This window comes from Myxocyprinus asiaticus, chromosome 36 (genome assembly GCF_019703515.2).
Source record: "Myxocyprinus asiaticus isolate MX2 ecotype Aquarium Trade chromosome 36, UBuf_Myxa_2, whole genome shotgun sequence".
Taxonomy (NCBI): domain Eukaryota; kingdom Metazoa; phylum Chordata; class Actinopteri; order Cypriniformes; family Catostomidae; genus Myxocyprinus; species Myxocyprinus asiaticus.
In genome coordinates, this window is record NC_059379.1 from 39891673 (window position 1) to 39904007 (window position 12335).

The following is a 12335-nucleotide window of genomic DNA, read 5'->3' on the forward strand; positions in this document are numbered from 1 at the left end:
TAATCTGAGCCTGTAAAATTGAGTAATCTGCCAGGAACAATTTTGGACACCTTTTTCCTATCGTGTGGAGTTTTAGTAATAACAAAAAAGCAGATATTGTATTAATTGTGTAACTTTTTTTACACGTTAAACAAAAAATATTAATTACAGAAATTTTCATGTTAAATTTACCAATCCTATTTAAGATGTTATGGAAGAAGTACATGAGTACCGGGACAAAATATGACAAATAGGTAAGTGCAATGAAATTAAGGATCCCTCTCCCATCTATGGCGATCTAGTTTACGTTTTGGGGGTAATTGGCCTTGCAAATCCAAAAGATATTTGTCAGGGGGAAGCATGGACCTGCAATTTAAGAGAAACAAGGTAGGGCCACCATTTTATACTCCCTCTCCACACACAAAAACACACATCTGATGTGTTTAGACAGCAGCCCTATAACAATTTTAATACTGCTACCAACTGCTACCGTTTTATCTTAGTCCCCCTTGACAAAGAACCTTACCTGTGAAATTAAATTCCATCTCTAGTCAAATATAACTGGGTCAGCTAATCAAGGCCTTGGAGTTTATTTGAAAATATGTTGAAATTAACTCTGCATGAAGGGTGTGTTCCAGGAATCAAAATGAGTTACCTTGCCTTAGAAGATTGGATCAGATCATCATCAAGGAGCAATTGATACATAATTTTCGAATGTATATTTGCTTCCTGTACTAAAACCTTCTCTTAAGTGTCTTGCTCCTTGCAGGGTATGGAAAATTTGCACTGACTGTAGGTACACAGATAAATAGGCAAAAGCCACACACAAAATAGGGTCTACATATAGCAATACAGGCAAATAAATCCATGAATGGCACCAGTGGGATTTGAATCAATGTTTTCAAAGAGATTTGAGCCTAAATCCAGCACCATAGACCTCACTACCTCGTAGAAGTCACATAATGCTTTTCCTCTACATTATTCTAAAATAGTGGAAATGTTTGGTTCGGCTCATCTCCGTGAAACCTTCAAGTGTTTCCAAGCAAAGCAAAGGCTGCCCAGTTGAGATAACATGCTGTGTCACTGACTGGATGTATATTATCCTGTTTTTATATTTAACCCTCATCCTTCCACTCAATACTGACATGGCAAAACCTTCTATCAATTTACTTGCATCATGCCCAGTCTTAGAGACTTGAACTGCTGCACTTTATACCTGCACATGGTACAAGCAGCCACAGCAGCATTTTAAAAGGCCACTCTGGCAGCGGTGGGATTCAAATCCACACCCCCGAAGAGACTGGGGACTTAAACCAGCAACTTGGACGACTTGGCCCCACTACCATGCAGTTAATTTTTCCATAGGCTTTTTCAGACAATATTTTCCATTTACATTTTTGAAGCAAGTCACCCACAGTACTTAAAAATCTTCAGTGTTTTATGGAGGAGTTCCTCGGCAGGTATAAAGGCCTCCATAATCCATTGTTAATCACTCCTACTGCTGAAGGTCCACCCTCCTGCAGAATGAAGTTTTATCTCTAGTCAAACACACCTGGGTAATCTAATAAAGGCCTTGGGGTTTATTTGAAAATATGTGTTGAAACCAAACCCTGCATAAAGGGTGTTTTCATGGAGTAGGACTGAGTTGCCTGCCTTAGAAGACAGGATCATATCATCATCGAGGAGCAATTGATGCATCATTCTCAACTAAATACGTGATTCCTGTACCGACAACTTTCCCTAAGGGATTTGCTGCTGTCAGTGTGAGCAAATTCTCATGTTTCATCTTCTTGCACTGACTGTAGTTACACAGATCAATATGAAACAGCCACAGACCATATGGGCACTTTCAGTGGGCCTACTTAATGCAACAAAGGCTATTTAAAGCCATGCCTGGAAGCAGTGGGATATCAATGCAAAGAGACTGGAGCCTAAATCCAGCGCCTTAGACCCCTCAGCCACACTACCACGGAAAAGATATACATTGATGCTCCCCTACATTCTGAAATAGTGGAAAAGTTTGGTTCAACTCATCTCTATGAAACCTTCATTTTCCTTCAAGCAAAGCAAAGCCTTCTTGGTTGAGATTACATGATGTGTCACTGAGAGAGTGTTCATTATCCTGTTTTTTATGCTTAACCCTCATCCTTCCATGAAATACTGATAATGCCAAATCTTCTGTCAATTCACTTTCATCATGCCCAGTCTTAGTGACTTGAACTGCTGCACCTTGCGCTCCACATGGTACAAGCTGCCACAGCAGCATTCTAAAACATTACTCTGGCAGCGGTGGGATTCGAACCCACACCCCCGAAGAGAATGGACCCTTAGTCCAGCGCCATGGACCGCTCGGCCACGCTACCTTTTGTTTATGGTTTTCATTGGCTTTTTTCAGACAATATTTTACCATATCAATTTTTGAAGCAAGTCACCCACAGTAATTAAAAATCCTCAGTGTTTTATAGAGGAGTTCCTTGGCAGGTGTAAAGGCCTCCATAATCCATTGTTAATCACTCCTACTGCTGAAGGTCCACCCTCCTGCAGAATGAAGTTTTATCTCTAGTCAAACACACCTGGTCATCTAATAAAGGCCTTGGTTTACTTGAAAATATGTGTTGAAACCAAACCCTGCATGAAGGGTGTTTTCATGGAGTAGGACTGAGTTGCCTGCCATAGAAGACAGGATCATATCATCATCGATGAGCAATTGATGCATCATTCTCGACTAAATACCTGATTCCTGTACCGACAACTTTCCTTAAGGGACTTGCTGCTGTCAGTGTAAGCAAATTCTCATGTTTCAGCTTCTTGCACTGACTGTAGTTACACAGATCAATATGAAACAGCCACAGACCAAATGGGCACTTTCAGTGAGCCTACTTATTGCAACAAAGGCCTTTTAAACCATGCCTGGCAGCAGTGGGATTCGAACCCATGCCTCCAAAGAGACTGGAGCCTAAATCCAGTGAATTACCACAGAAAAGAAATAAACTGCTGCTCACCTACATTCTGAAACAGTGGTATAGTTTGGTTCAGCTCATGTCTATGAAACCTTCAATTTCCTCCAAGCAAAGCAAAGGCTTCAAAAGACATTTTCGAAGCAAGTCACCCACAGTATTTAAAAATCCTCAGTGTTCTTCAGCACCTAAGACCCCTCGGTTAGACTACCATGGAAAAGGCATATACTGATTCTCCCCTACATTCTGAAATAGTGGAAAAGTTGGTTCGGCTCATCTCTATGAAACCTGCAAAGGCTACCCAGTTGAGATAACATGATGTGTCACAGAGAGATTGTTTATTATCCTGTTTTATATGCTTAACCCTCATCCTTCCACTCAAAACTGATATGGCCAAACCTTCTGCAAATTCACTTTCATCATGCCCAGTCTTAGTGACATGACCTGCTGCACCTTGTGCTCCGCGTGGTACAAGCTGCCACAGAAGCTTTCTAGAAGGTCACTCTGGCAGCGGTGTAACAAAGGCCATTTAAAGCCATGCCTGGCAGCGGTGGGATTTCAGCCCATGCACCTGAAGAGACTGGAGTCTTAATCCAGCGCCTTGGACCGCTCGGCCACGCAACCTTTCATTTAGTTTTTCCATAGGCTTTTTTCAGACAATATTTTCCATATACATTTTTGAAGCAAGTCACCGACAGTACTTAAAAATCCTCAGTGTTTTATGGAGGAGTTCCTCGGCAATTGTAAAGGCCTCCATAATCCATTGTTAATCACTCCTACTGCTGAAGGTCCACCCTCCTGCAGAATGAAGTTTCATCTCTAGTCAAACACACCTGGTCATGTAATAAAGGCCTTGGACTAGATGTGGAAGTTTGGACTTAAGATGGCGCCGAGTATGGCTGCTGCGTTGCGAGCTCCGACACAACATAGTAATGTTTTGTTTGTCTTAGATGTTGTCTGCCTTATTGTCTACGACAGACAAACACTTTTGGACATTGGTTCAGCAATCTCACACCGTAAACCGGACTTCACATTCCTCAATGCCGACCCGCTGTTTACAAACACGCCAGCAGAGCCCTTTGTCTGGGCAGCACGGCCGCGGAAACGCAGGAGGAAAAGGGGAAACAGCCGGCGTTCTCATCAGAGTAAGACGCAGCGCAAATCGACCCCCGCTACCCACTATTCTACTGGCATATGTTCAGTCTCTGGATAACAAGCTCTGCGAGCTGAAAGCGCGGATCTCTTTCCAATGAGATACAAGGGACTGCTGCATTATCTGCCAAACAGAAACTTGGATGTTTGCAGAGATTCCAGTCTCAGCCATTGAACCCACGGGGTTCTCCGTGCACCGAGCGGACAGAGCGAAAGACCTCTCAGGTAAAAGCAGAGGTGGTGGTGTATGTTTTATGATCAACAAAATCTGGTGTGATCAGAGGAACATACATTCTATCAAGTCTTTCTGCTCTCCTGATCTGGAATTTCTTATGCTTCTGTGTCAACCATTCTGGCTACCGAGGGAATTCACAGCGGTCATTATCACTGCTGTGTACATCCCCCCACAAGCCGACACTGACCGGGCACTCAAGGAACTGTATGGGAGAATAAGTGAGCAGGAAACCGCGCACCCTGAGGCTGCGTTCATTGTGACCGGGGACTTAAAGCCAGTTTAAAATCAGTCGCACCAAAATATCACCAGCACATTAGTTTCATCACACGAGGGGACCAGGTTTTGGACCATTGCTACTCTCCGTTCTGGGATGGCTACAAATCCCTCCCTTGCCCACCATTTGGCAAATCGGACCACTCTTCCATTCTGCTTCTGCCCGCTTACAGGCAGAAATTGAAACAGGAAGCACCCACCCTCAGAACGATCCAGTGCTGGTCGGACCAATCAGACTCTACGCTACAAGACTGTTTTGATCACACGGACTGGGAGATGTTCCAGTCTGCCTCTGATGACGACATCGAGCTTTACGCTGATAGCGTAATGTGTTTCATCAGAACGTGCGTGGAGGACGTCGTTCCGACCAGAACTGTACGAATCTATCCGAATCAGAAAGCATGGATCAATAGCGATGTTCGCGCGGCACTTAATGTGCGGACCTCCGCTTTTAATTCCGGGAAGGTGGAGGAGCATAAACAAGCCAGTTATGCCCTCCGAAAATCTATCAGAACCACAAAACGCCAGTACAGGAGTAAGATTGAAGGACAGTTTAACACCACCAACTCTAGAAGCATGTGGCAGGGAATTAACATCATCACGGACTTTAAAGGGAATAAAAAATCCGCCATGAACACTGCTGCCTCTCTACCGGATGAGCTAAATACTTTTTATGCTCGTTTCGAGGGAAATAACACCGCCTTCGCAGAGAGAGCTCTCGCGGCTGAAGCTACAGAGGTTAGTTCACTCTCCGTCTCTGTAGCGGATGTAACCCGATCCTTCTGACGGGTGAATATCCGCAAAGCTGCGGGCCCAGACGGCATTCCGTGCCACGTCATCAGAGCGTGCGCGAACCAGCTGGCTGGTGTTTTTACGGACATTTTCAACCTTTCCCTCTCTTTGTCTGTAGTCCCCACATGCTTTAAAACATCCACCATTGTGCTTGTTCCAAAACAATCAAAAATAACTTGTTTAAATGACTGGCGTCCTGTTGCTCTGACCACCATCATCAGCAAATGTTTTGAGAGACTAATCAGAGATTACATCTGCTCTGTATTGCCACTCTCTCTTGACCCGCTGCAGTTTGCCTACCGCAACAACCGCTCCACTGATGATGCCATTGCATCTACAATACACACTGCTCTCTCCCACCTGGAAAAAAGGAACACTTATGTGAGAATGCTGTTTGTAGACTACAGCTCAGCATTCAACACCATAGTGCCCTCCAAGCTAGATGAGAAACTCAGGGCTCTGGGCTTAAACAGCTCGCTGTGCTGCTGGATCCTGGACTTCCTGTCAAGCAGACGCCAGGTGGTTGAATAGGCAGCAACATCTCCTCATGACTGACCCTCAACACTGGAGCCCCGCGAGGCTGTGTTCTCAGCCCACTACTGTATTCCTTGTACACACATGACTGTGTGGCAACACATAGCTCCAATGCCATTATTAAGTTTGCTGATGACACGACGGTGGTAGGTCTGATCACTGACAATGATGAAACAGCCTACAGAGAGGAGGTACACACTCTGACACACTGGTGTCAGGAGCACAACCTCTCCCTCAACGTCAGTAAGACAAAGGAGCTTGTGGTGGACTTCAGAAGAAAAGACAGAGAACACAGACCCATCACCATCAATGGAGCACCAGTGGAGAGAGTCAGCAGCTTCAAGTTCCTGGGTGTCCACATCACTGAGGAACTCACATGGTCCATCCACACTGAAGTCGTTGTGAAGAAGGCTCATCAGCGCCTCTTCTTCCTGAGATGGCTGAGGACGTTTGGAATGAACCACCACATCCTCACACGGTTCTACACCTGCACTATAGAGAGCATCCTGACTGGCTGCATCTCCGCCTGGTACGGCAATAGCACCGCCCACAACCACAAAGCACTGCAAAGGGTGGTGCGAACTGCCAGACACATCATCGGAGGTGAGCTTCCCTCCCTCCAGGAAATATATACAAGGCGGTGTGTGAAAAAAGCTCGGAGGATCATCAGAGACTCCAGCCACCCGAGCCATGGGCTGTTCTCACTGCTACCATCAGGTAGGAGGTATTGCAGCATCAGGACCCGCACCAGCCGACTCCTTGATAGCTTCTTCCCCCAAGCAATCAGACTTTTGAACTCTTGATCTCCCACGATCAAAATACATCAGCACTGCACTTTATTACCCTTACTCTTATATGTCACACCGGACTGTCATAAATTATATTATTATTATTATATTATGTTCTCTCTTAACAACTGACTATCAACCGACAGCCTGAATGTCAATACAGTACAATACTGTACATTCTATACATATACATACTTTTTTATATATTTTTATTTTTATTGGATAATGTGTATATATATAGTGCGTATTGTATACTGTACAGTGTATGTTATTATTTGTATACTGTTGAGTGTAATTATGTGTATAACAGATGTTTAAATTGTGTTGTGTTAATTTGATGTTATTGTAAATTGGTATATGTCTCATCACTGTCATGACTACTATGTTAATCAGAACTGCACCCAAGAATTTCACACACCATTGCACTTGTGTATATGGCTGTGTGACAATAAAGTGATATGATTTGATTTGATTTGAACACACCTGGTCATCTAATAAAGGCCTTGGTTTACTTGAAAATATGTGTTGAAACCAAACCCTTCATGAAGGGTGTTTTCATGGAGTAGGACTGATTTGGCTGCCTTAGAAGACAGGATCATATCATCATTCTCAACTAAATACCTGATTCCTGTACCGACATCTTTCCTTAAGGGACTTGCTGCTGTCAGTGTAAACAAATTCTTATGTTTCAGCTTCTTGCACTGACTGTAGTTACACAGATCAATATGAAACAGACACAAACAAAATGGGCACTTTCAGTGAGCCTACTTACTGCAACAACCATGCCTGGGAGCAGTGGGATTTGAACCCATGTCTCTAAAGAGACTGGAGCCTAAATTCAGCACCTTAGACCCCTCAGCCACACTAAAGATGTACCCTGCTCCTTTACATACTGAAAGAGTGGAATAGTTTGGTTCTGCTCATGTCTATGAAAACTTCAGTTTCCTCCAAGCAAAGCAAAGGCTTCAAAAGACATTTTCGAAGCATGTCACCCACAGTATTTAAAGATCTTCAGTGTTCTTCAGCGCCTTAGACCCCTCGGTCAGACTACCATGGAAAAGGCATATACTGATTTTCCCCTACATTCTGAAGTAATGGAAAAGTTGGTTCGGCTCATCTCTATGAAACCTGCAAAAGCTACCCAGTAGAGATAACATGATGTGTCAAAGAGAGATTGTTTATTATCCTGTTTTATATGCTTAACCCTCATCCTTCCACTCAAAACTGATATGGCCATACCTTCTGTAAATTCACTTTCATCATGCCCAGCCTTAGTGACATGACCTGCTGCACTTTGTGCTCCACGTGGTACAAGCTGCCAAAGAAGCTTTCTAGAAGGTCACTCTGGCAGCTGTGTAACAAAGGCCATTTAAAGCCATGCCTGGTAGCGGTGGGATTTAAGCTCATGCACCCGAAGAGACTGGAGTCTTAATCCAGCACCTTGGATTGCTCAGCCACGCTACCTTTCATTTAGTTTTTCCATAGGCTTTTTTCAGACAATATTTTCCATATACATTTTTGAAGCAAGTCACCGACAGTACTTAAAAATCCTCAGTGTTTTATGGAGGAGTTCCTCGGCAGGTGTAAAGGCCTCCATAATCCATTGTTAATCACTCCTACTGCTGAAGGTCCACCCTCCTGCAGAATGAAGTTTCATCTCTAGTCAAACACACCTGGTCATCTAATAAAGGCCTTGGTTTACTTGAAAATATGTGTTGAAACCAAACCCTGCATGAAGGGTGTTTTCATGGAGTACAACTGATTTGGCTGCCTTAGAAGACAGGATCATATCATCATTAAGGAGCAACTGATGCATCATTCTCGACTAAATACCTGATTCCTGTACAGACAACTTTCCTTAAGGGACTTGCTGCTGTCACTGTAAGCAAATTCTCATGTTTCATCTTCTTGCACTGACTGTAGTTACACAGATCAATATGAAACAGCCACAGACCATATGGGCACTTTCAGTGGGCCTACTTAATGCAACAAAGGCTATTTAAAGCCATGCCTGGAAGCAGTGGGATATCAATGCAAAGAGACTGGAGCCTAAATCCAGCGCCTTAGACCCCTCAGCCACACTACCACGGAAAAGATATACACTGATGCTCCCCTACATTCTGAAATAGTGGAAAAGTTGGTTCGGCTCATCTCTATGAAACCTGCAAAAGCTACCCAGTTGAGATAACATGATGTGTCAAAGAGAGATTGTTTATTATCCTGTTTTATATGCTTAACCCTCATCCTTCCACTCAAAACTGATATGGCCATATCTTCTGTAAATTCACTTTCAACATGCCCAGTCTTAGTGACATGACCTGCTGCACTTTGTGCTCCACGTGGTACAAGCTGCCAAAGAAGCTTTCTAGAAGGTCACTCTGGCAGCTGTGTAACAAAGGCAATTTAAAGCCATGCCTGGTAGCGGTGGGATTTAAGCCCATGCACCCGAAGAGACTGGAGTCTTAATCCAGCACCTTGGATTGCTCAGCCACGCTACCTTTCATTTAGTTTTTCCATAGGATTTTTTCAGACAAAATGTTCCATATACATTTTTGAAGCAAGTCAGCGACAGTACTTAAAAATTCTCAGTGTTTTATGGAGGAGTTCCTCGGCAGGTGTAAAGGCCTTCATAATCCATTGTTAATCACTCCTACTGCTGAAGGTTCACCCTCCTGCAGAATGAAGTTTCATCTCTAGTCAAACACACCTGGGTAATCTAATAAAGGCCTTGGGGTTTATTTGAAAATATGTGTTGAAACTAAGCCCTGCATAAAGGGTGTTTTCATGGAGTAGGACTGAGTTGCCTGCCTTAGAAGACAGGATCATATCATCATCGAGGAGCAATTGATGCATCATTCTCAACTAAATACGTGATTCCTGTACCGACAACTTTCCCTAAGGGACTTGCTGCTGTCAGTGTGAGCAAATTCTCATGTTTCATCTTCTTGCACTGACTGTAGTTACACAGATCAATATGAAACAGCCACAGACCATATGGGCACTTTCAGTGGGCCTACTTAATGCAACAAAGGCTATTTAAAGCCATGCCTGGAAGCAGTGGGATATCAATGCAAAGAGACTGGAGCCTAAATCCAGCGCCTTAGACCACTTGGCCACACTACCACAGATAAGATGTATCCTGCTCCCCTACATTCTGAAATAGTGGAAAAGTTTGGTTCAACTCATCTCTATGAAACCTTCAATATCCTCCAAGCAAAGCAAAGGCTTCCTAGTTGAGATTACATGATGAGTCACTGAGAGAGTGTTCATTATCCTCTTTTTTTTGCCTAACCCTCATCCTTCCATGCAATACTGATAATGCCAAATCTTCTGTCAATTCACTTTCATCATGCCCAGTCTTTGTGACTCGAACTGCTGCACCTTGCGCTCCACATGGTACAAGTTGCCACAGCAGCATTCTAAAACATTACTCTGGCAACGGTGGGATTCGAACCCACGTCCCCGAAGAGACTGGAGCCTTAATCCAGCACCTTGGACCGCTCGGCCATGCTACCTTTTGTTTAAGTTTTTCTTTGGCTTTTTTCAGACAATATTTTACCATATACATTTTTGAAGCAAGTCACCCACAGTAATTAAAAATCCTCAGTGTCTTATAGAGGAGTTCCTCGGCAGGTGTAAATGCCTCCATAATCCATTGTTAATCACTCCTACTGCTGAAGGTCCACCCTCCTGCTGAATGAAGTTTTATCTCTAGTCAAACACACCTGGGTAATCTAATAAAGGCCTTGGGGTTTATTTGAAAATATGTGTTGAAACCAAACCCTGCATAAAGGGTGTTTTCATGGAGTAGGACTGAGTTGCCTGCCTTAGAAGACAGGATCATATCATCATTGAGGAGCAATTGATGCATCATTCTCAACTAAATACGTGATTCCTGTACCGACAACTTTCCCTAAGGGACTTGCTGCTGTCAGTGTGAGCAAATTCTCATGTTTCATCTTCTTGCACTGACTGTAGTTACACAGATCAATATGAAACAGCCACAGACCATATGGGCACTTTCAGTGGGCCTACTTAATGCAACAAAGGCTATTTAAAACCATGCCTGGTAGCGGTGGGATTCGAACCCACGCCTCGAAAGAGACTGGAGCCTAAATCCAGCGCCTTAGACCCCTCGGCCACACTACCACAGATAAGATGTATCCTGCTCCCCTACATACTGAAATAGTGGAATAGTTGGGTTCTGCTCATGTCAATGAAACCTTCAATTTCCTCCAAGCAAAGCAAAGGCTTCAAAAGACATTTTCGAATCAAGTCACCCACAGTGTTTAAAAATCAACAGTGTTCTTCAGCGCCTTACACACATCGGTCACACTACCACAGAAAATACAGACACTGCTGCTCCCCTACATACTGAAAGATTGGAATAGTTTGGTTCTGCTCATGTCTATGAAACCTTCAATTTCCTCCAAGCAAAGCAAAGGCTTCAAAAGACATTTTCGAAGCAAGTCACCCACAGTATTTAAAAATCCTCAGTGTTCTTCAGCGCCTTAGACCCTACCATGGACTACCATGGAAAAGGCATATACTGATTCTCCCCTACATACTGAAATAGTGGAAAAGTTGGTTCAGCTCATCACTATGAAACCTGCAAAGGCTACCCAGTTGCGATAACATGATGTGTCACAGAGAGATTGTTTATTATCCTGTTTTATATGCTTAACCCTCATCCTTCCACTCAAAACTGATATTGCCAAACCTTCTGTAAATTCACTTTCATCATGCCCAGTCTTGGTGACTTGAAATGCTGCACCTTGTGCTCCACGTGGTACAAGCTGCCACAGAAGCTTTCTAGAAGGTCACTCTGGCAGCTGTGTAACAAAGGCCATTTAAAGCCATGCCTGGCAGCAGTGGGATTTCAGCCCATGCACTGAAGAGACTGGAGTCTTAATCCAGCGCCTTGGACCACTCGGCCACGCTACCTTTCATTTAGCTTTTCCATAGGCTTTTTTCAGACAATATTTTCCATATACATTTTTGAAGCAAGTCACCGACAGTACTTAAAAATCCTCAGTGTTTTATGGAGGAGTTCCTCGGCAGGTGTAAAGTCCTCCATAATCCATTGTTATTCACTCCTACTGCTGAAGGTCCACACTCCTGCAGATTGAAGTTTCATCTCTAGTCAAACACACCTGGTCATCTAATAAAGGCCTTGGTTTACTTGAAAATATGTGTTGAAACCAAACCCTGCATGAAGGGTGTTTTCATGGAGTACGACTGATTTGGCTGCCTTAGAAGACAGGATCATATCATCATTAAGGAGCAACTGATGCATCATTCTCGACTAAATACCTGATTCCTGTACAGACAACTTTCCTTAAGGGACTTGCTGCTATCACTGTTAGCAAATTCTCATGCTTCATCTTCTGGCACTGACTGTAGTTACACAGATCAATATGAAACAGACACAGACCAAATGGACACTTTCAGTGAGCCTACTTATTGCAACAAAGGCTATTTAAAACCATGCCTGGCAGCGGTGGGATTCAAACCCATGCCTCCAAAGAGACTGGAGCCTAAATCCAGCGCCTTAGACCCCTCAGCCACACTACCACAGATAAGATGTATCCTGCTCCCCTACATACTGAAATAGTGGAATAGTTG

At 43.6% G+C, this 12335-nt stretch overlaps 4 non-coding genes across 4 annotated transcripts; all 4 read right to left on the minus strand.

The window, feature by feature from the left end:
- Positions 1 to 2260: 2260 nt before the first annotated feature.
- Positions 2261 to 2342, minus strand: trnal-aag (transfer RNA leucine (anticodon AAG)). The gene is given in 2 exon segments: positions 2261 to 2295; positions 2305 to 2342. It is a non-coding gene; the product is annotated as a tRNA-Leu (tRNA).
- A 7801-nt stretch (positions 2343 to 10143) lies between these two features.
- On the minus strand, positions 10144 to 10225 carry trnal-aag (transfer RNA leucine (anticodon AAG)). The gene has a single exon. It is a non-coding gene; the product is annotated as a tRNA-Leu (tRNA).
- A 552-nt stretch (positions 10226 to 10777) lies between these two features.
- trnal-uag (transfer RNA leucine (anticodon UAG)) lies at positions 10778 to 10859 on the minus strand. Its single transcript has one exon. It is a non-coding gene; the product is annotated as a tRNA-Leu (tRNA).
- Positions 10860 to 12202: 1343 nt separating this feature from the next.
- Positions 12203 to 12284, minus strand: trnal-uag (transfer RNA leucine (anticodon UAG)). Its single transcript has one exon. It is a non-coding gene; the product is annotated as a tRNA-Leu (tRNA).
- Between the last annotated feature and the right edge of the window lie 51 nt (positions 12285 to 12335).